General features: G+C 35.4%; 1 pseudogene; it reads right to left on the bottom strand.

Moving 5' to 3' along the window:
- Positions 1-4,449: 4,449 nt before the first annotated feature.
- LOC129083987 (uncharacterized) lies at positions 4,450-4,549 on the bottom strand (annotated as a pseudogene).
- Between the last annotated feature and the right edge of the window lie 20,807 nt (positions 4,550-25,356).

Raw genomic sequence — 25,356 nt, 5'->3', positions numbered from 1 at the left:
GAATGGTGTTTGAAAACTAACTTCAGATATTTGGTAGTCATTCCTAAGATTTTTGGCTTTTTCTTCCTTTATTTTATAATGTAAAAGATAAGCAGCTGAGAGAAAACAGAACCAAATTTGGTTAGCCCTGATACAAATTTCAACTATTTATATCCCACAGCTACCAAATTTATTTTTTTTTAAAGTAACAGCCTTAGCCACTCTCTAAATTTTATTATATCAGCAAAACTTATATGCTCTGAAATCAAAACTATACCAATTCAGTCTAGTTTAGCGGGCATGTGAATTTACAAAATGACAAAAATTAAAGGATAATCCTCACTTTTTTCAATTCATCTCTGGAAAATGCATTCTAAACACTTTGCATTTTCCCAGAGGAACCTAAAATTGCAATTGCATTCCTGTTCAGTTACTCTCCCATCATGGCTGTGACTAGCAGCATATTATAAAAGCAAGTATAACATGATAAACCTATAATAAACTTAAAATTTTTTTTAAGTGCTATAGATTTTGAAAAATGATTCTTCTATATTTTTTGAGATTGTACTCAAAGCAGTCTACTCAATGTTAAAATGTTGGCAAATAATTTAAAATGTTTAAAAAATAAAACACTGTGGTGTCAAAAAAACATGGACATAGAATTTATTAGGTGTCAGTTTTTAATGTCCTTGAAGTTCAGTCTTGAGCTTGAAGAAACAAAGTGATGCTGTGATGAGTAATTTGTCCAAGATTACATAGCAAGCAGAGTAAGAGACTGGACTAAAACCCAGTCCTGTTGAATTTAGTTAATGTTCCTTCTCTGTCAGGGAAGGAACACTGGCAATGCACTTTAAAAAATGGGTAAGCACTAGTGTATATTTACACAATGGAATACTACACAGCAGAAAGAGAGAAGGTACTCCTACCTTTCTCGACAGCATGGATGGAACTGGAGAGCATTATGCTAAGTGAAATAAGCCAGGCGGCGAAAGTCAAATACCATATGATCTCACCTATAATAGGAACCTAGTGAACAACAACAACAACAAAAAAAAACAAAAAAGAAAAATAGAACTAGAGGCATGGTAACAAGGAACAGACTGACAATGATGAGGTGGGGGTGGGCGGGGGGATCAGGGTGGAAAGGAGAAGGGACTAATCTAGGAATGTGTATGAATGATCCATGGACTTAGACAATGGGGTGGGGATTGACTGTGGGAGCGGGGTTTGGGATGGGCAGAGGAGAGCAAAGGGGGAAAATCGATGCAACTGCAGTAGAAAAATAAAATATTTATTTAAAAAAATGAGTAAGAAGACCATGGGAAGAAAGAAGACATTCCTTGCCAAAGGAACTCTAAGAGCAGTACCTCAAGTGCCTATAATCAGTGAAACCAGATTTCCTAAAAGGTGAGGAGGAAAGTGAACTTGGCCCTCTGATCAAGGGGAACCAACCACATTCACCTTCCACAGGCCGTGCTGGCTGCTCAGGGCTCCCCTTCTGTGGCCTTTTAAATTAATTTATTCAAACTTATTTGTTTAAGTTGCTATATTTTACATACTATGGGGAATACAAATGTAAACATGTTTTCAGACACCAGAGATGAAACAAAACTTAAAAAGTAGAGTAAATGTAATATATATTTGACATAAAGTGAAGATGCTAATTACAACAACAAAATAATTTAACAGTAGTGTTGATTGCCTTAGAATTTTGTTGGGGTTGGGGACTGATTTGAATGATACGTGCAGCTTAAAAACTGCCCAGGGAAGTTTTACTGATGACTTGTTTCTGATCAATTTCCTTGTAGCAAGCAAAAACATTTTAAATTATGCTGTTAACCTTGCTGAATGCTTAATATTATGTTTGTCCTTTTAAAATTTAGACATTGTAGCCTTTAAATATTTAAAAGCATCGTTAAGCATTTCAGTCATGATGAGTTGAAGAAAGATCCCTTCTTACTCATATTCTCTTTGTTATACCTACCTTCAAGGAGGATTTATTCAAGGAGAACAGAGGACTTTTCTTTAGCCTTAGTTGGGAGGTTTACCTTCTTTTCCTTCCCTTCCAAGCCTGGAGAATATTTGTTAGAACAACCTTGTTTGGGAACAAGAGTCAATAAGGGTGATGAACAATGAAGTTTGGGTTTCGATTAGGCAGACTTGAGGGAGCAAAGACACTCAATGTATTGGACAAAAGAGAAAATCGTGTCTGATACCATTTCCCAGTTGACAACTAAAATTATTCAGATTTTCCACTATATACCCCAAACACTCCTCTGTTTTTAACAAGAGGAATTTTTCTTTTTTTAATTTTTAACAGGCTTTTCTGAAAAGTAATATTGCATACATCATAATCACTGAGTTTGTGCTACTGTCTACTCATGTGTTGGTTTTGGGTAAACATAGACATATATTAATTACATCTAATTAATAGCTCCTTTATTTTTTCATACTTGAGAAATATTTCGTTTCTCTAATGCAAATCTTAGTTTTGCATGTGAATTAATCACATGCCACATCCTATAGTATATACGTAGTACTGAAGTGTACTCATTAAATAACCTTTCCTTTGTCTGGTATTAATGTAACATAGTGATTGGAGTCTTGGCTTGCCCCTTGCCAGCTGTGTTATCTTAGACCAGTTATTTAATCTCCATGTACTTCAATTTCTTCAATTGACAATAGGGGTATAATAACAACAATTCTGAATACATTTGTTATAAGATCAAATGGGTTCACATTATAAAACATGTTATGTGTACTTGTTAAATAAATAAAATAACTTTCGCCCTTCTCAATGTACATGCAGATACCTAACTCTAGACCTCCATTCATCTAATAGACTAACTTGCCATCTTTTCTTGTCTTCATTTCTCTTCTCCCTATTCTCATATTAGGTTTCAGAGGGAGAACAAAATAAGAAATTACTGGAAAGACTGGCCTGTGTGTGACAGCTTTTCAAACCTGATTGCAGACCAGTTAGCATACTGTGGGAAACAAGTAACAAATTCAATTCAATGCCAGTGGTTTAAATTGGCTCGCAAAGTAAGGGGTTCAGGGTTGGCTTAACCAAGTGAATATAATGTCCCTTCACTTTCTTTGGCTTTGTTCCTTTTAGTACGACGCATTTTTCCTGAGTCTGCCTTGCAAAATGCCTTTAGAGGTTCTAGGCTCCATATAATGGGCACATAGAAGATGAGAGGGAATCTATTTTACTTTTGTTCCATGACTTCCCGGCCTAAATTAAGTGATGGGCTGATATCTGAAACAATTTTTGAAACTAGGGGACCGCCATGAACTAATTGAATTAGCTGAACTAGTCTCTTTAAAATGCAGGATGGCATAATTCTTAGATAACGAGGCCCAGCTCTGGTGCTAGGGCCCATCCACTTCCTTTAAAAAACATTGAGAGTTGTGGGAGGAGTCAATGCCTGGACAAGAGTGGGAATATGTTAGAAAAGAGGATACTGTACACACAACTATTGATGTTTAATGCATAGATTATATTTTCTACATGAGAAGATGTCTGAATGAGGAAACAGTTGTGGTTGGTGCACCTTCAAATTCCATAAAGTGGTTTTTTAAATTGTATACTTTATTTTTAGGATGTGTTTGGTTTTTAAGTCTAGGCATAATCAAGACAATGTTATCCACCTTGTCTGTCCATGTGCTGACTGTGGCACCAGAGCTGCGCAAATGTAACTGTAGTTTCTGGGCTTATTTAAAAAAATAATTATACTATTAAATGTTTTTAATTTTGTTTTGGAATAATTTTAAACTTGTGGACAATTTGCAAGGATAGTACCATTACCTTTTCTTCTCTGAACCATTTGTAAGTTACCGACATGATGCCCATTACTGTGTAATTCCAAAAGCAAGGACATGCTCCTACCTAAACACCCTATAATTATCAAAATCAGAAAATTACTATTGCTGCATTACTTCTAGCTGGTTTCCAACCTCATTCACGTTTTGGCAGTTGTCCCAATAATGTGCTTCACAGCTAAAAGATCTAGTCAATGATCACATGTTGCATTTGGTTTCTTTTTACTCTCCTTCAATCTCGAATCCCAGTCATCCTTGACTTTCATGACTTTTATAGACCTTTCATTTGGTAGAATGCCCCCTCAGTTTGGGTATGTCTGTGTGGGGTTTTCTCATGGTTAGATTCAGATTATGCATATATGGCACGTATATCACAGAAGCACAGATGTGATGGTATCTTCTTCCTATTGCATTTATCAGGTGCTCTGTGATTTTAATTTGCTCTATTATTGGTGATGATTGCTTTGAATCCTTGATTAGGGTGGCTTCATCAGGTTTCTCCACTGTAAAGTTCTTAAATTCTCTTTATAATTAATAAGTATCTAGGAAGAATTTATGTGCAAAGATAGATTGGCCTTCAGGGCTAGCTTTGCAATTTCATTAGTTCTTTTTACATGTAAATATATACATATCTTATTCTTCTTTTTAAATATTGAATATTTCACAAATTTGCATATCCTCTTGGCACAGAGGCAATGCTAATCTTCTCTGTATTTTCCAAGTAAATATCTCATCCTTTGTCAAACTTTCACCCTTTCGTTTTAGTATCTATTGCTATATTTTGGCTGAATTGTGTTACTATGATAAAGGTTGCCAAGCATTTAATTTTTTAAATTTAAGCATTCCTTCTGTATTTAATTGTCATTCTAATGTAGGGTTCTTATTTATTTACGTATTTATATGGATATGGGCTCACAAATTACTATTTTATAAAATGAGCTATACTTTTGTTATTTTGATTTTCACATTGTTCTTGAATTGGTCAGTGGAAGTTCCTTCATATCGACTTCTTTGTCATTTTGAAATGTCTCTTTCATTCATTGAATACTTTATTATTTTCTCACATAAAAAGTTGTTCCAGACTCATCTTGCACATTCCACCTTCAGGCTCAGAATCAGACATTTCTCTAATAGTCTTTGATTTGTAAATAGAGAATAATATTTAGAAACCAAAATTTAGGTGTTTGATATGCTCATTGTTAATGGGGTTTCATTATTCCCAGGGTCTCTCAGTTAGAGGTACAGAAAATATTTCAGTTCAAACCAATACTTCAATATTTTGTTTCTCAATTTGGCATACCAAAATCTAACTTTAGCTTTCTTTGAGGCATAATTCTCTTAATTCTGTAGAGGATATTTGGTCATACACAAAATGCTTCCATGAAATGTCTAACTGTATTAGTTTCCAATAGCTGCTGTAACAAATTAGCATAAACTTTGTGGTTTGAAATAACACAAATGTATTCTCTTACAGTTATGGAGGCCAGAAGTCTGAAATCCGTTTCGCTGAGCCAAAGTCAAGATGTCACAGGGATGATTCCTTTAGGCAGCCATGGAAGAGAATCTGTTTCGACTCTTTAGAGGCCACCTGTGCTCTTTGGCCTGTGACCCTTCCCTTCTTCTTCAAAGTTCATCCCTCCAATCTCTACTTTTCTCTTCCAGTGTCTGCATCTGGCTTTTTCTGGTTCTGACTCTGATTTCTTCTGCTTCTCCTTTGTGATTACATTGGACCTAGTCTGATAATTGCCTTATCTCAAAAATTTTAATTTAATATCATCTACAATGTCTCTTTTACTGTGGAAGGTGAAATGCTCACAAGTTCCCGGGATTAGAACATAAACATCTTTGGAGCCACTACAACACAAACCTCAACTAATCTGTGTCAATTTTCTTATTATTTGTGGAATAAATTTCCCTTTTGAGTTGTATTAATCAGGACACTTTCATTTGCAAGTGTTAAAGTCACCGTGGGATCTTCTATAGGCCCTGTTGAATCCGAGGCGACAAGTATAATGACCAGAATCTTTTTCTCCAGCCTGCAGCCTGCTTTCCTCTGTGTGTGTCCTTAACCTGGCTCTCTTCCCATTGGCAAGAAAGCCTCTAGTATCTCCAGGATTTATTCTTCTAGTTTGGAACTCAGGACATTAACAGATTTTTTTTCCTTACAGTATTAATAAAATCCAGTTAAGTGAGTTTCATTGATCTAACTTTAATGGAACTCTGTAAATCAAAATATTTGCTGCTCTTATTGAAACTGTAACCATTTTACATATTTTTAATTTATATACCACTTAATATATTATTAATTTATTCATTTAAGGTTTTTCTCAGCTTCCTTTCTTTCTCTCAGCTCCTCTTCTTTCATTCTTTCTTTTTAAATATCTCCTCATTTAAAAAAGAATCAGAGGGATTACTTGTGCTTCTTATTGCTTTTTATGTTTTTGTTTTAACATTTAAACTTGTTTTTGGAGATAAAAATAATTTAGCAAGAACACATGATCTTATTGTGGAAAAGTTAATTATTTAATAGTTATTAGTCATTTCAATAGCTTACTTATTAATTATTAAATATAATAGATTCATTTTTATTAAGTAATTTTTATAATAGTGCATATAAGTAAACTTTTTTGTCATTTTCTATCATGCTTTAGTGAATCCTGAGGTGAGAATATAATGCAAGGTTGTTGTGGGCACTTAGACATAAAAAATATGAAAAATGTATTTACATTAAAGAAGTTAAAAGCTTCATATGTTGTTTGCAATTTTTCTGGTGTTGTTTTCTTTGATTTTTATGTTGCTGCTTTCTTTTATTTCTATCATTGAAATATTTATGAAGTGTAAATAGATTTGGGCCACCTGCTGATTTGAGTAAATAAGTGTAGTATCTTTAGTGGTTGCTCCTTTCAAAATTTTCTGGTATCAAATGTTCTATTTTCATGAATAGGCACATGTTATTTTCAAACAAAGCAAAGCTTACTTGAATAATAAAACACATACTTTTAAAATTCAACTTTATATAAAGCAAGCTTTATTAACCTTTCTAATATTCATTTTTTTAAATTACAAAACTTGTATTTTTAGTCGAAGCAGACCTTATACACATTTTAATGCCTCTTTAATTAGGATTTATACTCTGAGAGAGAGAGAAGGAGAAAGTTTATAGGACTATAATCAATACCTTTAGACTGATTGCTATTCGTGTTATAAAGCTGAACACTGTTACTTAAATGATGCCTCTTTAATTGAAGAAACATAATAAGAACTTGCCTTTTTCATATTGTGGATATCCAATTAATATGTGACAGACAAAATACTTGATGCAATATTGTCTATAGATGCTGTCGTATTTTCCATTATAAATTAATAGTTTCTTTTGGTTAGGGTAGAATAATTATGTTGCAATAAGGGGGCACAAAGAGAGTGTGCAGTCATGAAGCAACTTAATTTTCACCTCCCTTTATTCTTTAAAGCCTCACTGAGGGGCCACTTCCCCTCTAGCCCTGTGGATAAACTTAAGGCTATTTCCATGACTTTTCAATTTACTTTTAGGTCCTTCTAATCCCTCAGACAATCTGAGGCCATTTGAATATTTATTTTCATGAAATAGAATTTTCAAGTTCATTAAAGTTTAAGATTCTTCTCTTCCTTAGATTGGGCCACCAGCTATGCAAAAGCGGGGAAAAGGGGCCTGGTAGCTTCTTTATCCCTCCAGGGAGTGCTTCTTCTTCCAAACTCCAGAGGCTGCCCTTCTAATTCCTCCTCTCGAGTGGAAAGAGGTACATGGAGGGCAAATACACACACACACACACACACACACACACACACACACACAGTCTGCCGAGAAAAAGTCCAGTCATTGTTAATGTAACTAGAACAGTTTGTGTAACATCGATGTAGCCTGGCAGCCAAGGAGGGTGGACTGGAATGCATATGCATGAACAACGATGACTTCACTGTACTAGTCAGTGGGGGCAATAGACGCCATTGAGTGAGCAGGTGTACTGTGTGGCTGCCTTATTCAAAATGATTGAGCGAGTAGAGCTGTGAATCTGTATCAAATTTTACATTAAGTTTGAACATTCCTCCTCGGGAACTATTCAGATGATTCAGAAGGCTGCAGGTATGGGCAACTGGTGATTGGCAGCCTCATCATGATGACATGTCCGTTCATGCATCACATGCCATGCAGAGTTCTTTGGGGAAACATCAAATTACCCAGGTGACTCAGCCCCCTTATAGCCCAGATTTGGCATCCTGTGGCTTCTGACTTTTCCCCAAACTAAAATCACCCTTGAAAGGGAAGAGATTTCAGACCATTAATGAGATTCAGGAAAATACAACAGGGCAGCTGATGGCAATTGGGAGAATTGTGTGGGGTCCCAAGGTGCCCACTTTGAAGGGGACTGAGGCATCATTGTCCTATGTACAATGTTTCCTTGTATTTTGTATCTTCTTCAAGAAATGTCTCTATTTTTTCAGTTTGTGGCTGGATACCTTCTGGACAGACTACACACATACACATACACACACACACACACACACACACACACACACACCCCCCGCCCCCCCTTGTCTGGCACTGATTTGTCTTGGTTTTCTCTGTCCATGCCAGATGTGCAAGGTCAGCTTTTACTGGCAAAAGTGCTTTTGTGTGCCTTTTGGAGAACCATACCTTCCCTCTTCCGTTGTTGAAAGATCTTACACCTACATTTTCTTGATCTGCTAGTAAATACATTTTCTGGGTGACTGCAGCTCTTCCTTCAGTTCTTAGGAATTTAGAAAACTTACTCCTTGGTGGGCTATCTCATGTGGGAAGCCACTTTTCTTGGGCAGGAAAACACCCTAGCCAATTGTCTTTTATGTTAAGAATACATTGAGTTCAGTGGAATGATCTGCCTAAATTTTCTGCCATCAGAGAAATAGGCTAAACATGGTCAACTGCCAGACAGAGATACCATGTATGGGTCTGATGTCAGGTAGCTGTGATCCCCCAACTCCAGAGGAAATATGTCAAGCTTTCTGACTAGGTCATAAATGCCCCTTTTCACAGGCTTTGGTATACATAATGGTCCTTAACAACCTTCCCCCTTTTCTCTTCAATCCCTCTTTTTAAAAGATTTCTGCAGGTGACAAATTAGCATGAGCATAGAGTTGGAGAGAAAAACAGTTTCTTAGGCACCTTTTTTTTACAAATCCTGCTTGAAATGTAGGACTGGTGTCATGTGATTACTGAATCTGAAATATAGAATGCTGTTTAAATCTGGTCACAAGCAGAGAATCACTAACTACTTAAGGATATGATCTATTTTGTTTTCTTATTCAGGGGCCAATTTCTTGATAGCTGATGTATGATGTGGGAAAATCTAAGTTATGATAGATGTACTTTCCTGCTAAGTTTTCTACTAGCTACTAAAGTTTTGTTGCTTCAGTTCCTTTGTTTATAATACTCTTCTTGTCTCATGGTGAGATTATGAAAACTATAATAGGGTAAATTACCTGGAACTAGTATGTGGGGATCTAGTAATTATTTGACAAACATCCCATTGTTTTTCCATAGCTTGTCGCTGAAGAAATTGAGGCTAAAATGAACATTTTTTGGAATTAAAGTGTGTTACACTTAGAATTTGATTCCAAAAGCACTTACCTTTTTAAGGTAGCTGCAAAAGATCTGTAGGAGAGGAGAAAGAATAGTATCACCCTCCTTGAGTAAATATGTTTTTATCAAGTAATCTGCTCAACTTTTAAGGCATTTGCAAAATAAATGCTTGATCAAGTCCATTCATCTCAACAATTAGGCATTATTGGTACTGCAGTTTCATTCATCAACAGTTTGTAAATAACAACAGCTGGTTTATAAATGTGCAAATCATAACATGCATACTTGTTATCAATATTTTGTTAATGAATTACTTACAAGTTGAAAATAAATATTATCACTTTAACAATTATGTGAGTAAAAGGGGCAAATTATAAATACCAAGAATACAAGCATTAACATACACTTGATTCCAAGGTAAAAATAATAGCTTAAAAAATATAATACCCAGTTTAGTATTCTATGAGGTTTGTACATTATTTTTAGAAGTTGTTTTGTGAGACAGAACTAAGCTAAGCTTCTTCTGAATAATTGACCCACCCAAGCTGCGAGATAATAAATACTTTTCCTTTAGGCAACTGAGTTTGGGTTAATTTATTATGCAGCAATGAATAATTAATACATGTAGCTATTATTTTGAATATCTGGGAGGTGAGAGTTAAAACCTAAACTAAATTGGAGCTAGTGGTAGGGGTAGGAATTTTAACTGGATTTGGAGTCAGAAGGAAATTGAAGCATTGGTAGACCAAGCCAGTTCACACTTGGCACCTGTTGGAGGATTCTAAATCAGGACTTCCCAACTGGTGTACTGTGAATTGGGTATAGATGTTTTGACGTGTTGATTCCTCTCAGCTCTTTGGGTGGTTTGGCAAGGTCTGGGAAGCCCAAATTCTTGAGGCTGGTCACCTCTACTTTCTTGAGAAGGCTTCTTTCTTTATGTGTAAGTCATAATGTGAAACAGTTGGACAGCACTGGCATTTATGAGGCTGGTGACTTTGCTTTGGGTACATGAGATGATTTTATATAAAATGTGAACTGCAAAGGTTAGACTAAGTCAGAATTTTAAAATATAGAGTACTATGGTCATCTCAGATCTATAGATGGGGATTCAAAGACTCCACAAACAACATGAAATTTTATGCAAAACTGTGTGTGGCTGCTGCTTTGTCATCATGTGTATTTATGTGTTTTTCAGAGGACAAATTTTATTCCTTTTAGTAGATTTTCAGGTAAGTCTATAAAGCAGAAGAAATTAAGGACCACAAGATTACATGTTCTGCAAAACCTTTTCCAGCTCTTAAATTTCCAGAATTCTAGATCTAAAGGAATTGGGCTACAGAAGATCACTATCTGATTCAAGTTCAGGCAGAGCACTCTAACATTCTAGGGTGGACCCTTTGGGACCAGTCTTTGTGCTTGTTACCTTTTCTCATAATATGGGGCTAAGAGCATGAGCTCTGGATCCACAGTGCATGGATTTGAACCTTGACTCAGTGACTTGATGTTGGGGAAGTGACTCAATCTCTCTGTGCCTCAGTTTCCTCAATTATATTAGCAATTTTATCCATTACACAGAATTACACAGTAATACACATAACGTATGATTACATAAGTTATTCCATGTCAGGTGCTTAGAACTATGCCTGCCTGGCACATATTCAGTGATCAATAATGTTTGTTATGGTGATTATTATTGCTTCTGTTCCCTGGATCCATCCACACTTCCTCCTGGCAGCTCGAATGTCTGGAACCCAGCGTGGATTAGGGCTCCTTGACCCCACACCAGGACTGAGCTATCGTGGCAAAGAGAGGCAGCTCTGCTGTCCCTTTCCTTTCCTTGCTTTATCTTTTTAGAAGACAAGATATCTCAGAAGCCATTTGTTCACCTCACCCTGACTTGGCAAGAACAGGCAAAGGCTGTTTTTCACTTCTATAGGTCTCAGATTTTTTTCTTTGCAAAATGAAAGCATTAGATTACATTACTACTATGGACTCTTTCGGCTATAATAGTATGAATTAGTAAATAATAGAAGAAATGCACAGGTTAAGTGATATTAGTGATGAAGTCAAGTGAAAGATAATCACTCCAATTGCATTTTCAATCTTTAAAAATTGCTCTGGACATTAAAATAAAAACTTGGCTTCCAAGGCTATCTAGGTTTTTATTACATATGAAACAAGTCTAGTTTTTGAAAAAATGAGAGACATTTTAGATTAAGATTTTATTCAATTTTGATACTAACTTTTATATTCTAAATCATGGGGATGTATGTATATCTATATTTGCACCTTCATCTCTGTATATGAAATTTCCACATTAATGAAAATTTAAGCATTTTTATGAATGAACTTAATTTGCTTTAAGACATTAGTAATATTAAAATTAGTATTTTCTTCCAGTAATCTCAATTTTTATTTTTTCCCCAAAAAGTAAAGAAACTGCTGTGTAAATGAGAGACTCAGACTGCTTAAAAAATGTATCAGGGTCAAGAAATAAAATTTTAGAAAGGCAACTAAAGGATTCTAAGTAGAAAGGAATACTTTAAATAAGTAGGCTTCACCTTCCCTTTTGTATCAATAGCTTGAAAAAAAATAATGCCTCAAAATTGCCAGCAGAGGTCCTCAGTCCCACAGTTTATCAATCATGTACATTGCAGCATTCCCTATGGTCCAACAAACTGATTTCGAGGACTTGTTTCCTTGCTTCAGGTGCCTAATCACAATCTGGGTTTAAACTATTAATGGGGAAAATATATTTAAATTAAAAATACTGTATATATGTGTGTATAGATATATGTGTATATAGATATACACACATATATATGTATATACATATGTATATATCAATGTATAATATGTAGGAAAGAATTATACAGATGCAAAAAAGCCTAAGGAATAAAAGCGCAAGTTTCATGTTTTTAATTCAATGGTTTCTAGAAAAATTCATCAGATAAAGGTAAAGACTGGAGAGGAAAAGACTAAACTGTTATGTGAAGTTCTAGTTTTTAAAATCTTTTCAGCTTTTTAATTTTCATTTGAACTGTTGTTCTACTGGGAGAAAAATGAATCTTCTTTATGATTCATTTTTATGAAAAAACATGAATATTCTATGTTTTTTCATTAAAGATGAATTTTAAAAGGGAAATAAAACAATCAGAAATGGGAATAACTAATGGGAGGTTTTTTACTATCTGAAATAATTAGATAATATTTTTTGAGTTGCCAGTCCCCTTCGCCCCTATTTCTTTTTTGTCATTATGCCGAGATACTTGTATCCTTGTAAATCCTCGTAAGTGTTAGTCTAGGAGAACCTAAATATCTATGAAAACTAAGTTGTGTTTCAAGAGTTTTGTTTTTTTTTTTTTAAAGCTTCTGCAGAGAAGGGATGGGTGGCACTTAATTAATTTCATGGACACTTGTATAGCAAGTAAATGTCTTTGGAGAACTTGTTTTATCTTCCTTTCTTCCATATCATTAGAATACATTGAATGATAAAGGATAACTGGAAGGAATACTATTGTCATTTTTAATCATGTGTTGAGCATGGCTGTCTCTTTTATTTTTTAAAAGCGCATTCTCAAATTTCTCAGTGCTGCACAGAATGATAAGAGTAACTGATTTTCATGTACATAATGATATACTAGGTATAGATACAAATACAGGTCTTTGGGACTAGTTATCAAAGGTTTGGTTTTACATAAAGATGTTTGGAGTATATGTAGTGTTTTATTAATTCAAATGTTGCATGTACATAACACAGCATCTTTCTGGTGCATTAAAAATGCTGTTTAGGTATATATATTACATTAATCTTTATGTCTTTTTATTCTCATAGGACTCTATGTGCTGCTATTCATTTGGGACATTCAATTACACCCAATATCCTAGAATACTATTTAGACCTCTGAATAGCAATAATTATCTTTAAAATATTTGTTGACCAAATAAAAAATATAATAAAGTGAAATTATTATGTAACATATTGTAAAGTTATACAGAAATGTTGAATATACATGAATATACATGTTGAACATGTACGTTTTAGATATAAATTAGATCTTAGAGTATATCTAACCATATTATAGAACCCTTAACGTAACATTTCATTAGATGCAGAAGCCCTTATGTATTCTGCAATTATGCTCATGTGCATTTTTAAAAAAAAGTATTTTCATTGTATTTTCCCATTATCCTTTAACCCTCTTGTGCATATTTAAATTCTCTTCACATAGGACATAAAACTACAAATTTCATGACTCATATTAGGATATTACTCTTCAGTTTTTGGCTATTATACTAGTACGGTGTTTTTCTGTGGCTTGGTAAACTTGAGGGGGTTGGATTTTATTGTTCTCATTTTTCTCTGTCTAAGCAACAACAAATACCTTAAAATACAAATTAAAAAATTTCCTATCTTACTTATCAACTAAACTCAAATATAAATCAGATTATCCATTTATAGATGAAATCTGAAACATTTATTGCTCAAGAGTTTTGGATGCTCTTTCTTTTGTGATTCTTAATTATTGAGGCTTCTAATCTTAGTGTGGTGTCTATATTCTTAAAGGGAAAAGAAATGCCAGAGAAACTGACAGGTGTCCCTAAGGGACTGTCGTTGGAAACGTACTGAGCATTGGTCACGGTGTGAAGAAGCTACTCGAGAGTTACTTCCTTATACATGTAAGACACATCCAGAATGGAATATAGTGGACCGTCTAAGTTAGTTTTAGGAGGTGAGTTTAGAAGCATTCTTTCGTTTTAGTGCTTGAAAATATGATCTATAATTCCCAAGGAATAAAACCATCATTTTTATGTATTTCAGAGCGATTTTTGCTCACTCGTTTACTCCTGTTTACTTCCTTGGTGATGAGTCACTCACAATCCTTTAATCTTTTTCACCTCATTAGTTTTCTTTCTTTTTTATATAAGAGGGTTTATTTTATTTTATTTTTTTAAATATATTTTGTTGATTATTCTATTACAGTTGTCCCAGTTTTTTCCAGTTTGTCTCCCCCCTACCTGGTGCCCTCCATTCGCTTTGGCAATCCCCCTGCTTAGTTCATGTCCATGGGTCATGCATGTAAGTTATTTGCCTTCCCCATTTCCAATGCTGTTCTTAACATCCCCCTGTCTATTCTGTACCTACCAATTTGTACTTCTTAATCCCTGTACCTTTCCCCTCATTCACCCCTTCCTATTCCTAATTGATAACCCTCCAAATGTCTCCATATCTATGATTCTGTTCCTGTTCTGATTGTTTACTTAGTTCGTTTTTATTTTTGTTTTTTAGATCTAGTTGTTGACAGTTGTGAGTTTGTTGGCATTTTACTGTTCATAGTTTTGATCTTCTTCTTAGATAAGTCCCTTTAACATTCCGTATAAGTGCTCGGTGATGATGAATTGCTTTAGTTTACCTTGTCTGGGAAGCACTTTATCTGCCCTTCCATCCTCAATGATAGCTTTGCTGGATAGAGTAATCTAGGTTGTAGGTCCTTGCTTTTCATCAATTTGAATACTTCTTGCCCATCCCTTTTAGCCTGCAGTTTCTTTTGAGAAATCAGCTGATATTCTTATGTGAACTCCTTTGTTGGTAACTCTGCTTTTAAGATTCTCTCTTTATCTTGCTGCTTTTAAGATTCTCTCTTTATCTTTATCGTTAACCATTTTTATTATGATGTGCCTTGGTGTGGTCCTCTTTGCATCCATCTTGTTTGTGATTCTCTGTGCTTCTCGGGCTTGTATGTCTATTCCCTTCACCAAATTAAGGAATTTTTCTTTCATTATTTTTTCAAATAAGTTTTCAATTTCTTACTCTTCCTCTTCTCCTTCCGGTGACTGTATGATTTGAATGTTGGTACGTTTGAAGTTGTCCCAAAAGAGCCTTAGCCTATCCATTTTTTAAAAAAAATTTTGGATTCTTTTTTCTTCTTTCTGTTCTGATTGAATGTTTTTTCTTCTTTATGTTCCATATAATTGATTTGATTATCAGCTTCATCCAATCCACTGTTGGGTCCCTGTAAATTTTTCTTTATTTTACTTAGTGTAATCTTCATTTCTGCCTGGGTCTTTTTCACACTGTTGAAGTACCCAATGGGTTCTTTGAGCACCCTAATAACTACTGTTTTGAATTCTGCATATGACAGATTGCTTATCTACATTTTGTTTAATTCTTTTTCTGGAATTCTTTTCTTTTCTTTCATTTGGGCCCCATTTCTTTGTCACCTCATTTTGGCAGCCTTCCTGTGTTTGTTTCTAAGTATTAGGGAGAGCTGCTTTACCTTCTGTCTTAGTAGCATGGCCTACTAAGGCCATGTTACTTAGTAGCATGGCCTATTGTAGAAAGCACACCAGTAAGTTGGATCGAGTAGAGCCTCAGGTGATTTCCAGGGTGGGGCAACTTGTATGAACCAGGTTGATGGAGTCTCAGATATGGTGTCACTGCTCTGTGGCTCTGTGTGGGGAAGGGCTTAGAAAGGGGGCAATGCCTCTGCTGGACCTCTGGAGTTTTTGTCCAGTAGGAATTTGTCCACTGGCACTTGCCCTGACGCCAGACACTTCCGTTTCTCCCTGTATGCCACCGTTACCCTTCCAGCTGCTGCTCCTATGCTGGATCCCAGAGGAAGTGAGTCAGAGTAAGTCCTAAGTCAGTTGCCAGCCCCTTAAGAGGAGGTACCTGAGAATCCTGCAGTTTTTCTATTGCCCCAACCTCCAATGGTTTTACAGCCAAAAGTTATGGGGACTTACCTTCCTGGGACTGAAACCTTCAGCTGTGTGGTCTGGTGTGGGGCTGGAATCCCTTGCTTCCGAAATGCCCCTCTCAATTTCTACCCACCACACATTGGTGTGGGACCACTTGTTCCACCCCTTCTACCCACCTGGATGAATGTGACTTCTTTAATTTCTTGGTTATCAGACTTCTATACAGCCTTATTTTCTGATGATTCTGGATGATATATGTTTTGTAGCCTAGTTGTAATTTTTGCTGTGGTTGTTCTAGGAGATGAGCCATATTTACCTTTACCTCCATCTTGACTGGAATTCTAAAAGGGTTTATCACTTTATTAGTTTTCAATTTTTCACATCAAATATCTTCAGGGATGACTGCTTCTTCTCTGTGGAGAAATGCTGATGTGCGCAAGCTATGCTGTGGAGAGGAGATGAAAGGGAAAGGAGGCAGATGAAAAACTAACAGCCATTTCTTCCCCAAAGACCACTGCACTGGGAATGGTTTCTATATCCTCACAATGGAGTTAGTCTTTTGACATTCTAGAGAGAAAGTGATGGTGATGGCATTGGGACAATTTGATGTTCTTGTTATATTAAAAATATAAATAAATTTAAAAGTGGAGTTTTTAATTTTTATGTTAATATTTATGGCTTATTTCCATTTTATTAAATGGGCAAGAAACACTATTCTGAAACCAGACCAAAGCAAACAAAACAGAAAGCACAAAAAATCTTTCAACATTTTATGATTGTGTTAAGAACTTTCTCACTGAGATAGAAACAATTATTCAAGGCCAGTGTCTTGTCAAGATGATAATGATGGTGATGAATTATTTTTATTTTAAATCATATTTTTATGTCATTATGTCAGTAACTCAACACATGTATATTTGTGAAGAATTTGTGAAGGAGACTGTATTGTTCTTTTGATAAAGGGGCAATTTGTAAATCTCCTGCTGCTACAATTATTTTCCCCTTTTGGGTATTCACAATTTCATTTTATGAAAAAAATGTGACATGAATGATAATCTCTTTTCAATGTCATGCTAAATTTGCAGGGATGGAAATAGGATTAACTCAAAGAAGAGTTAAATTCTAACATTTTCTTTTATATATATATTTTATTGATTATGTTATTACAGTTGTCCAATTTTTTTTCTCCCCTTTATTCTCCTCTGCCCTGCCCCCTCCCTCTCACCAGCATCTCCCCCTCCCCTTAGTTCATATCCATGGGTTGTACATATAAGTTCTTTGGCTTCTCCATTTCCTATACTATTCTTAACCTCCCCCGTCTATTTTGTACCTACTATTTATGCATCTCATTCACTATACCTTTTCCACTATTCTCTCCCTTCCCCTCTGATCTCCATTTATTTGAATCTGTTCCTGTTCTAGTTGTTTGCTTAGTTTGTTTTTGTTTTTATATGTTCAGTTGTTGATAGTTGTGAGTTTATTGTCATTTTACTGTTCATAGTTTTTTATCTTCTTCTTTTTCTTAGATAAGTCCCTTTACCATCTCATATGATAAAGACTTGAAGATGATGAACTCCTTTGACTTTACCTTATCTGGGAAGCCCTTTATCTGCCCTTCCATTCTCAGTGATAGCTTTGCTGGATAAAGTAATCTTGGATGTAGGTCCTTGTCTTTCATGACTTTGAATACTTCTTGCCAGCCCCTCCTTCTTGCCTGTAAGGTTTCTTTTGAGAAATCAGCTGACAGTCTTATGGGAACTCTGCTGTAGGTAACTGTCTCCTTTTCTTTTGCTGCTTTTAAGATTCTCTTCTTATCTTTAATCTTGGGTAATGTAATTATGATGTGCCTTGGTGTGTACTTCCTTGTGTCCAACTTCTTTGGGACTCTCTGAGCTTCCTGGATCTCCTGGAAGTCTATTTCTTTGGCTAGCTTGGGAAGTTCTCCTTCATTATTTTTTCAAATAAATTTTGAATTTATTGTTCTTCCTCGTCTTCTTCTGGCACTCCTATGATTTGGATTTTGGAATGTTTTAAATTGTCCCAGAGGTTCTTAAGCCTCTCCTCATTTTTTTTGATTTGCTTCTTCCTGTTCTGGGTGAATGTTGACCTCTTCCTTCTCCTTCAAATTGTTGATTTGGATCCTGGTTTCCTTCCCTTTACTGTTGGTTCCCTGTATATTTTTCTTTATTTCACTTTGCATGGCTTTCACTTTTTCCTCCATTTTGTGACCATACTTAACCATTTCTGTGAGCATCCTGAGTACCAGTGTTTTGAACTGTGCATTTGATAGGTTGGCTATCTCTTCATCGCTTAGTTCTAATTTTGGAGATTTGATCTGTTCTTTCATTTGGGCCATAGTTCTTTGTCTCAGCATGCCTGTTACATTGGAAGGGGCAGAGCCTTAGGTATTCACCAGAGTCGGGCAACCCATGTTGCTGAGTTGTGATGCTGTGTGTGGGGGAGGGTTCTGAGAGGGAACAATGTCACTTGCTTGGTTCTCCACTGGCTTTCAGTCACTTCCCCCACTGCCAACAAGCAATTTGGGCCCTTCAGGTACTTATTCCCAGGTAGGTGGGTTTATGTACATTCTAGGATCCCTTAGTGCTCTCCAATGAACTCTCCTGTGAGGCTGGAGTTTCTCCCGCTGCATCATCCCCCACAGGTTTTTACAACCAGAGGTTTTGAGGCTTCCTTTTCCCACACTGGAACCCTGGATTGCATGGTTAGTCTCTCTCCCTAGCTGTTCCTTCCAGTTTATCCACACCACACCCATCTGGTCTCCAGCTGCTGCCTTACCGTGCATCCTCTCTGCCCAGTTGCCTGTCTCTGCCCCTCTTACTGGTCTAGATGAATGTTTCTTCTTTTACTCCTTGGTTGTTGGACTTCCACACAGTTTAATTTTCTGGCAGCTCTGGTTATTTTTTGTTTTTAAATTTGCTGTTGTCCTTTGGTTGTGCGAGAAGGGAAAGTGTATCTACCTATGCCTCCATCTTGGTCAGAAGTCTAAATTTAACATTTAAAAAATAAACATCAGATTAGATGTATTGGCATAGGGGATGAGCTGACTGGTAGATATCCCATTGCTTTTGTTTTTATTCAGATCTTATTCCTAACATATGAGCAATAGTGGCAGTAAAGCTGAATCTCCTTTCCAGCATTTTTTTGGTAGTGGTAGGGGAGTCTGGGAGGGAGTTGGTCACCTTATGATCTGACTGTTTTGGGCTGTGATATAAGCTAGCTAGATAGTTACAGAGGAAACGAAAACTTCAGAAAGGGAAGGTTCTTGTGGTCATATAAAAATGGGAAGCTCACACATTGTCACTCCATATAGTTTCCTCTCTCCATAGTTTTGTCTTTCTTATAAATAAAATATAAGAAAAATATTGATAGACTTATTTTCTAAATTGCAATACTAAGGCTTAAAAATAAGGTTTAAAAAATAATTAGGGCTGACAAGGGGCTGGTGGAAAAGGATATATTTATTTATAAGCTCTTTTCTTTAAGCACCCTTATTCTTTTCATTTTAGAAAATATCATAATAAATATTTTTACCCACACTTAATTGTTCTTATTTAATGTTGTATTAATGTACAAAATCATTTTATTTAGAATTTAATTTGTGATGAATTTACATGAGTTTTAAGAGGGGCTGAAATAAAAATTTACCTTTATATTTTCAATAAAGAATTTTTGCTAATAAAATTAATAGCAAGTAAAATTTCAGTGGCACATCTACTTAATTAAGAAACTAATTACTTACAGCCAGTATAGAAACACTCTAAATATAAACAGTGTAATTGCTACTTATTAAATAAATATGTAAATCTAATTTAATAGTTTTATATATTAAAAATCATTCTTACCCATTCATTAGAGTAGGACTTGAAAGTTGGGTAGCTCACTTCATGTATACGATTGGAATAATAAGTTGTACCCTCAAAATTATGCTAAATTTATAATTACATATATAATAATGGACACTTTTCATTAGATAAGATAGTTTTCTTACAGTTAACAAAAACTTGACAGTTCCATAATATCAGTTTTTCAAAAGACAGTCAAGGACAAGAAAGATTTTGAAACAGTTGAGATCAATTTTTAGTTAGAAATGATTACATTAGATGGTACTTCTACCTGCTGAATTATAATCTTAGCAATATACATATATATATTTAAATATGTTATTTATTTATTTTTAGAGAGAGGAAGGAGGTGAGAAAGGGAGAGAAACATCAATATATGGTTGCCTTTCATGCCTCCCATCCTGGTGACCTGTCCTACAACCCAGGCATGTGCCCTTACTGGAAATTGAGCTGGCAACCCTTTGGTTCTCAGGCTGGCACTCAATCCACTAAGTGACACCAACCAGGGCAGCAATATATATTTCTTAAAGCCCTAGAGATTACAGTATTGATTATAAAAGCATTCTAAAGTGATTTCTAGAAATTATTTTTAATATAAAACACAGTACAGTATAAAATTAGTATCAACAGTGCAATAGTGCAAATACAGTATAATAGTGCAACATAGTACTAATTAATCTTGTGAGCATCTCTATGTCTCAATTTCCTAATCCATAAATGAAGAATTTGGACTGAATTATCTGTAGGGTTACTTATAATTCTAAAATAATCTATAATATTACTATTGTATAACCTCAGCAAACATCAGTATCATGTAATTTTTGAAGAGTGAATTTATTTAAAAGAGCAAGACTTTTGAGATATGAGTTTATTCATAAGGTTAATTTATTAGATTAAAACTTTTAACTTTTAGGAAATTACTGAACTCTCATGATTGTTACCATTCAGGCAAGAGCTACTTTATTTCCTTGCAGAGGAAACGGTATGCTATTTGAAGGTTTCATTCTGTTGTTGGCATTCATATTTTAAGGACACCTGAAGAAACTGAAGTGGATTTTTACTATAAGTTACAGTTGGCATCGATGGTAGCCAGGATGTGATCAGCTTTTTGGAGTGAGATGTTCAATACTTTCCTTCCTACATGCAACATTTTAAAAACCTTGCTTGGAAGAGACATTTATTTTTTTTCTTCCAAGGGGTTGGTGATCCTTTTGAAATGGAATTATGTTCTTGTTGTCATGGCAACATAGGATTCCATGCTTCTGCTTTCTACAATGTATATTTCTCTGAGTATGAGTGTTTGTGTTTTATTCATTGGTGGCAGTGTGTGGTTATTGGCATCAGAAAAACAAAATAAAACAAAATAGATCAGCCAGATGACATCTATGGTGGCTGTCAGCTTTGAGTTTATAAGATACATTAAGCATTCCAAAGAACATGATTACTTTGTGTCTTTTAGGAGGGAGGCAGGATACTAACTTTTACTTTCTATATTAATCAGTGTATTTAATGCTAGTGGCTACAACAAGTGACCCCCATGTGTCAGTGGCTTAGTACAACAAAGGATCTTTTTTCTTTATTCATATCAGATGTGGACAGGGCAAATATCTACCAGAAGAGGACTTGTCTTTGCTGACCTTTAGAGGCTATGAGGAGTCCTCCACTGTATCTCTTTCTTCATCCTGGCTAAGAAGCAGAGAGAAATCAGGCAGAACTGTACAGGTGGTTTTATGGTCACTTCTGGAAGAGGTGAACATCAGTTCTGCAACCATTCCATTGGCCAGAACCCTCCTGTGCACCTGTAACTCACTGCAAGGGAGGCAGGAGTATGTAGTTTTACTGAGGCCCAGAAAGAGGAGATGGGATAAGCAAGCATCCTGTCTCTGCTACAGTGTCTTTTTGTTTACAAACATTTTATATTGGAATATCTTTGGAGAAATTTAGATCTCTCCTTTAAAAATTCTCTTTGAATGATGAACAGGTGGTAGCTGACATATTAATTAAAATTTATTCTTGTTGCTTTTTCATGAAAGATTTGTTCCCTTTTTCTTGACTTACAATGTAGAGTATTTTGAATTTAATCATTAGCTTATTTTTTATATTTATTGCTACCTTAGGATCTCACTCTAATTACTAAGCTTTTCATTTCTGTTGAAGAGAACTCCGTAACTTACAAAGTGATAATCATAACTTTTGCAATTCCTTAGAGGCTAGATGAACTTCATTGGAAGTAATTTAAAATAAATTATTTTGTTCTGAAATATCGCTTTTAGTTTAACTTTCTGGCAATACAGAAAAAAACGTTCTTAATGATTTCTTTGCTGTTCTTTGTATCTGCAGTGAGTGTACAACCAGGTGTGACCAATTAAAGGGGTCCACAAATTCTTTGGCACTTCTCTATTGAAGAGTGGGACCTGCGGTCCCTCCTCTTGAATCGGAGTCAGCTCTGCGACTGCTCTGACAATAGACTATGGCAGGGTTGCTGATGTGCCAGTTCTCAGGCCTGGACCTTAAGACAATGGCAGTTTCTACTTTTGGCCTCTTGGAACAGACGATCTGGGAATGAAACCACCATACTGTAAAGCTTAAGGTGCATGTGGAGGCCGCGTGTGGGAGCTCTGGATTAAAGCGCTGGCCGATATCCCATCCTGCAGCCAGCAACAGTTGTCAGCCATGTGAGTCAGCCCCTTGGACGTCAGTCCAACAGAGCAGCCGTCCCTAACATTTTTGGCACCAGGGGCCATTTTCGTGGACAACAATTTTTCCACCAACCAGGAGAGGGAGGATGGTTTTGGGATGATTCATGTACATTGCATTCAAGCTCACCTCCTGCTGTGAGGCGTGGTTCCTAACAGTCCCGGATAAGTAACAGTCCACAGCCTGGGGATTGGGGACCTCTGCGAACAGAGCCTTTAAGTAACTTCAGTCTCAGGTGCTTTTGAATACAATCAATGGAAGACTTCAAGGAAAAACTGTATGACTGTTTCAACCAAGTCAGAAATGTGAGGGATCATAATAAATTGTTGTTTTATGTGATAATAAAAATATGGAACATCACATTTTTCTTTATTAAGATTTTACTCCCAGAAAGATTCTAACATCATCACAAGTTTTCACCAACCTTGGAATATGGTTCAACAGCTTTTAGATTTAGAGAAATGATCATGAATCACATATATTCCTGTATAACCTCTATCTATCTATCTATCTATCTATCTATCTATCTATCTATCTATCTATCTATCCATCATCTATCTCTATCTCTCCCTCCATGTGGTTTTAATCTAGCTGCCAACAGGGACAAGTGGGTAGATTAATATTTGAGTCTGAGTGACATTGCCAAGGACTGAGTTCAATCAGATATATTTCTCATGGTTAGCAGCAGGCAATATTCTTAGCATATTCTGGGTCACTGTCATAAACTAGAATTCTAAGAACATACTCATTTAGTGAAAGGGAACATCAAGTTCAATAGTTCATCCCTGGTAACAGTGTCAAAGTACAGTTAGTTGCAAAGCTTTGTCCATAGGGAAAAACAGTATACTTGAAACTGTTCAAGAACTAGGGGGTGTAAACATGACTGGTCAAATAATGTGAATGCCACAAAGTTAGGCAGTATGTGTTATAATTAGCTGATTTTGTATATTGCATGTAAGGATCAGATTACGTTAAGTACTTCCCTCATATAGGAGTCTATGCCATGAGATATGACCATTACAGATTCAGTTGTTTGTGTTCTTTTCCCCAAAATCCTCCATTAAAATGTAAATATATTTGGAGAATACCATATTTCATCATGTATAATACACACTTTTTTGCCCAAATTTTTGAGGGAAAAATAAGGATGCGTGTTATACATGGGTAGTGCTAATTCTGTATCTGTATAAATGTTTTTAATTCTTTTCTTTATGCATGTGTGTTAAAAGTGTAACTCTAGAAAGCAGTAACAACATCCATATGCAAATAATACCCTGGAATATGTTAATCTCTCTTGTTTATAAATATAAATAAAAAATTGAATCAAAAAATTAAAACCAAAGATTTTTTTCCTGAAAGTTTGGGTCAAAAACCTGGGTGCACATTATACATGGCAAAATACAGTATAACTTGAACGATCTCATATTCAGGTATTATGGATTTCAGATATAATCTTTCTCCCACAGGGAGAAGAATCTTCAAAGAATTGGTATTCTTTTTTAAAGAGCCTTAAAGAATTGCTGTTGTTTTGGGGATGCTGAGTGTTGAAATAGAGAAAAAGGAGAGATGACATATATTGCATACTTCATAATTTTATCTGAGCCAATGCTAAATACACTGTGTATTTCTAATTCTATACATGTTATACTCTGTTGGTCTCCTTTGAAGTCATAAGCTCTTTGAGGCAGGTTCATATATTGCACATATTTTATAAAATAGTAATATAGTGAGTCAATAATATTTATCAAAACCTAAACATAACTGATAAGCATTCCTTTTATCAGCCTTATTCCTGGACATATATAAATCTTTGAAAAATGACAATGTGAATTCTGAACACAATATGATAGTGCTTTCTTCAACAGATACATGCTTAGAATTGTAATTCTTTTGGAAGTTTCTTTATGTTTTCTATAAATGGAATAATAACCTAAGCCAAGAGTTTCTCTAGACAGTCCAGCTAAAATAATTTGACTGGAAGACTCTTCTTCCTCCTACCATTTTATTCTCTCTTTGGGAACATACAGGTGTGTGGCAATGCCCACATGACTAAATTATCACCAGAGGAATGAAAATATAAGTGATGTGAACAACTTGTGCCTCATTTTCTTAAAAATAAAAACTATTTTGGATTTTTTTCTCCTTTTTCCTTCTTTTAAGTAGGAATATAATATGATTGTGACCAAGCTTCAACCATGTAGAGGAAAATAATACCTTAGGGGGTGGTGAAGCAAAAATATGAAAGGGTCCTGTAGTCCTGAAGCATCTTGTGGATTACAGCTACCCCAGCAACCTCGGATGCTCCTGTTAGGATTGTTATATGACAGAGAAATGATATCTGTTTGTTAAAGTACCTTAGCCTTTATTGTAACTAATATACTGCATCTTTTATGATTAAAGTAATTATTCTCTGCTATGAAAGAGCTTAATATTGAGCCTATTGTATGTGGTTGTTAAAGGCCTCAGTAACTCCATATTGTTAAAAAAATGTTTTGAAAAGGATACACTAGCTTGAACACTCTCATAAATGTAATAATAAAACAGTATATAAGTGACCCAACAAAACATATCTAATTTAGGATGTAGACCTAGTAGGAAGGCATCAAATTTCTTCCTTTCAAAACATTCCCTATTTTTGCTGTATACCTATTTCTTTAAAACAGAGACTTCGATAGCTGCCTAATAAGAATCTTTGTA

Source organism: Pteronotus mesoamericanus, unplaced genomic scaffold (genome assembly GCF_021234165.1).
Source record: "Pteronotus mesoamericanus isolate MK-2021 breed Mesoamerican mustached bat unplaced genomic scaffold, CSHL_Meso_final scaffold_167, whole genome shotgun sequence".
NCBI classification, from domain to species: domain Eukaryota; kingdom Metazoa; phylum Chordata; class Mammalia; order Chiroptera; family Mormoopidae; genus Pteronotus; species Pteronotus mesoamericanus.
The sequence above is the reverse complement of the archived record's forward strand: the minus strand, read 5'-3'. Positions and strand labels throughout refer to the sequence as shown.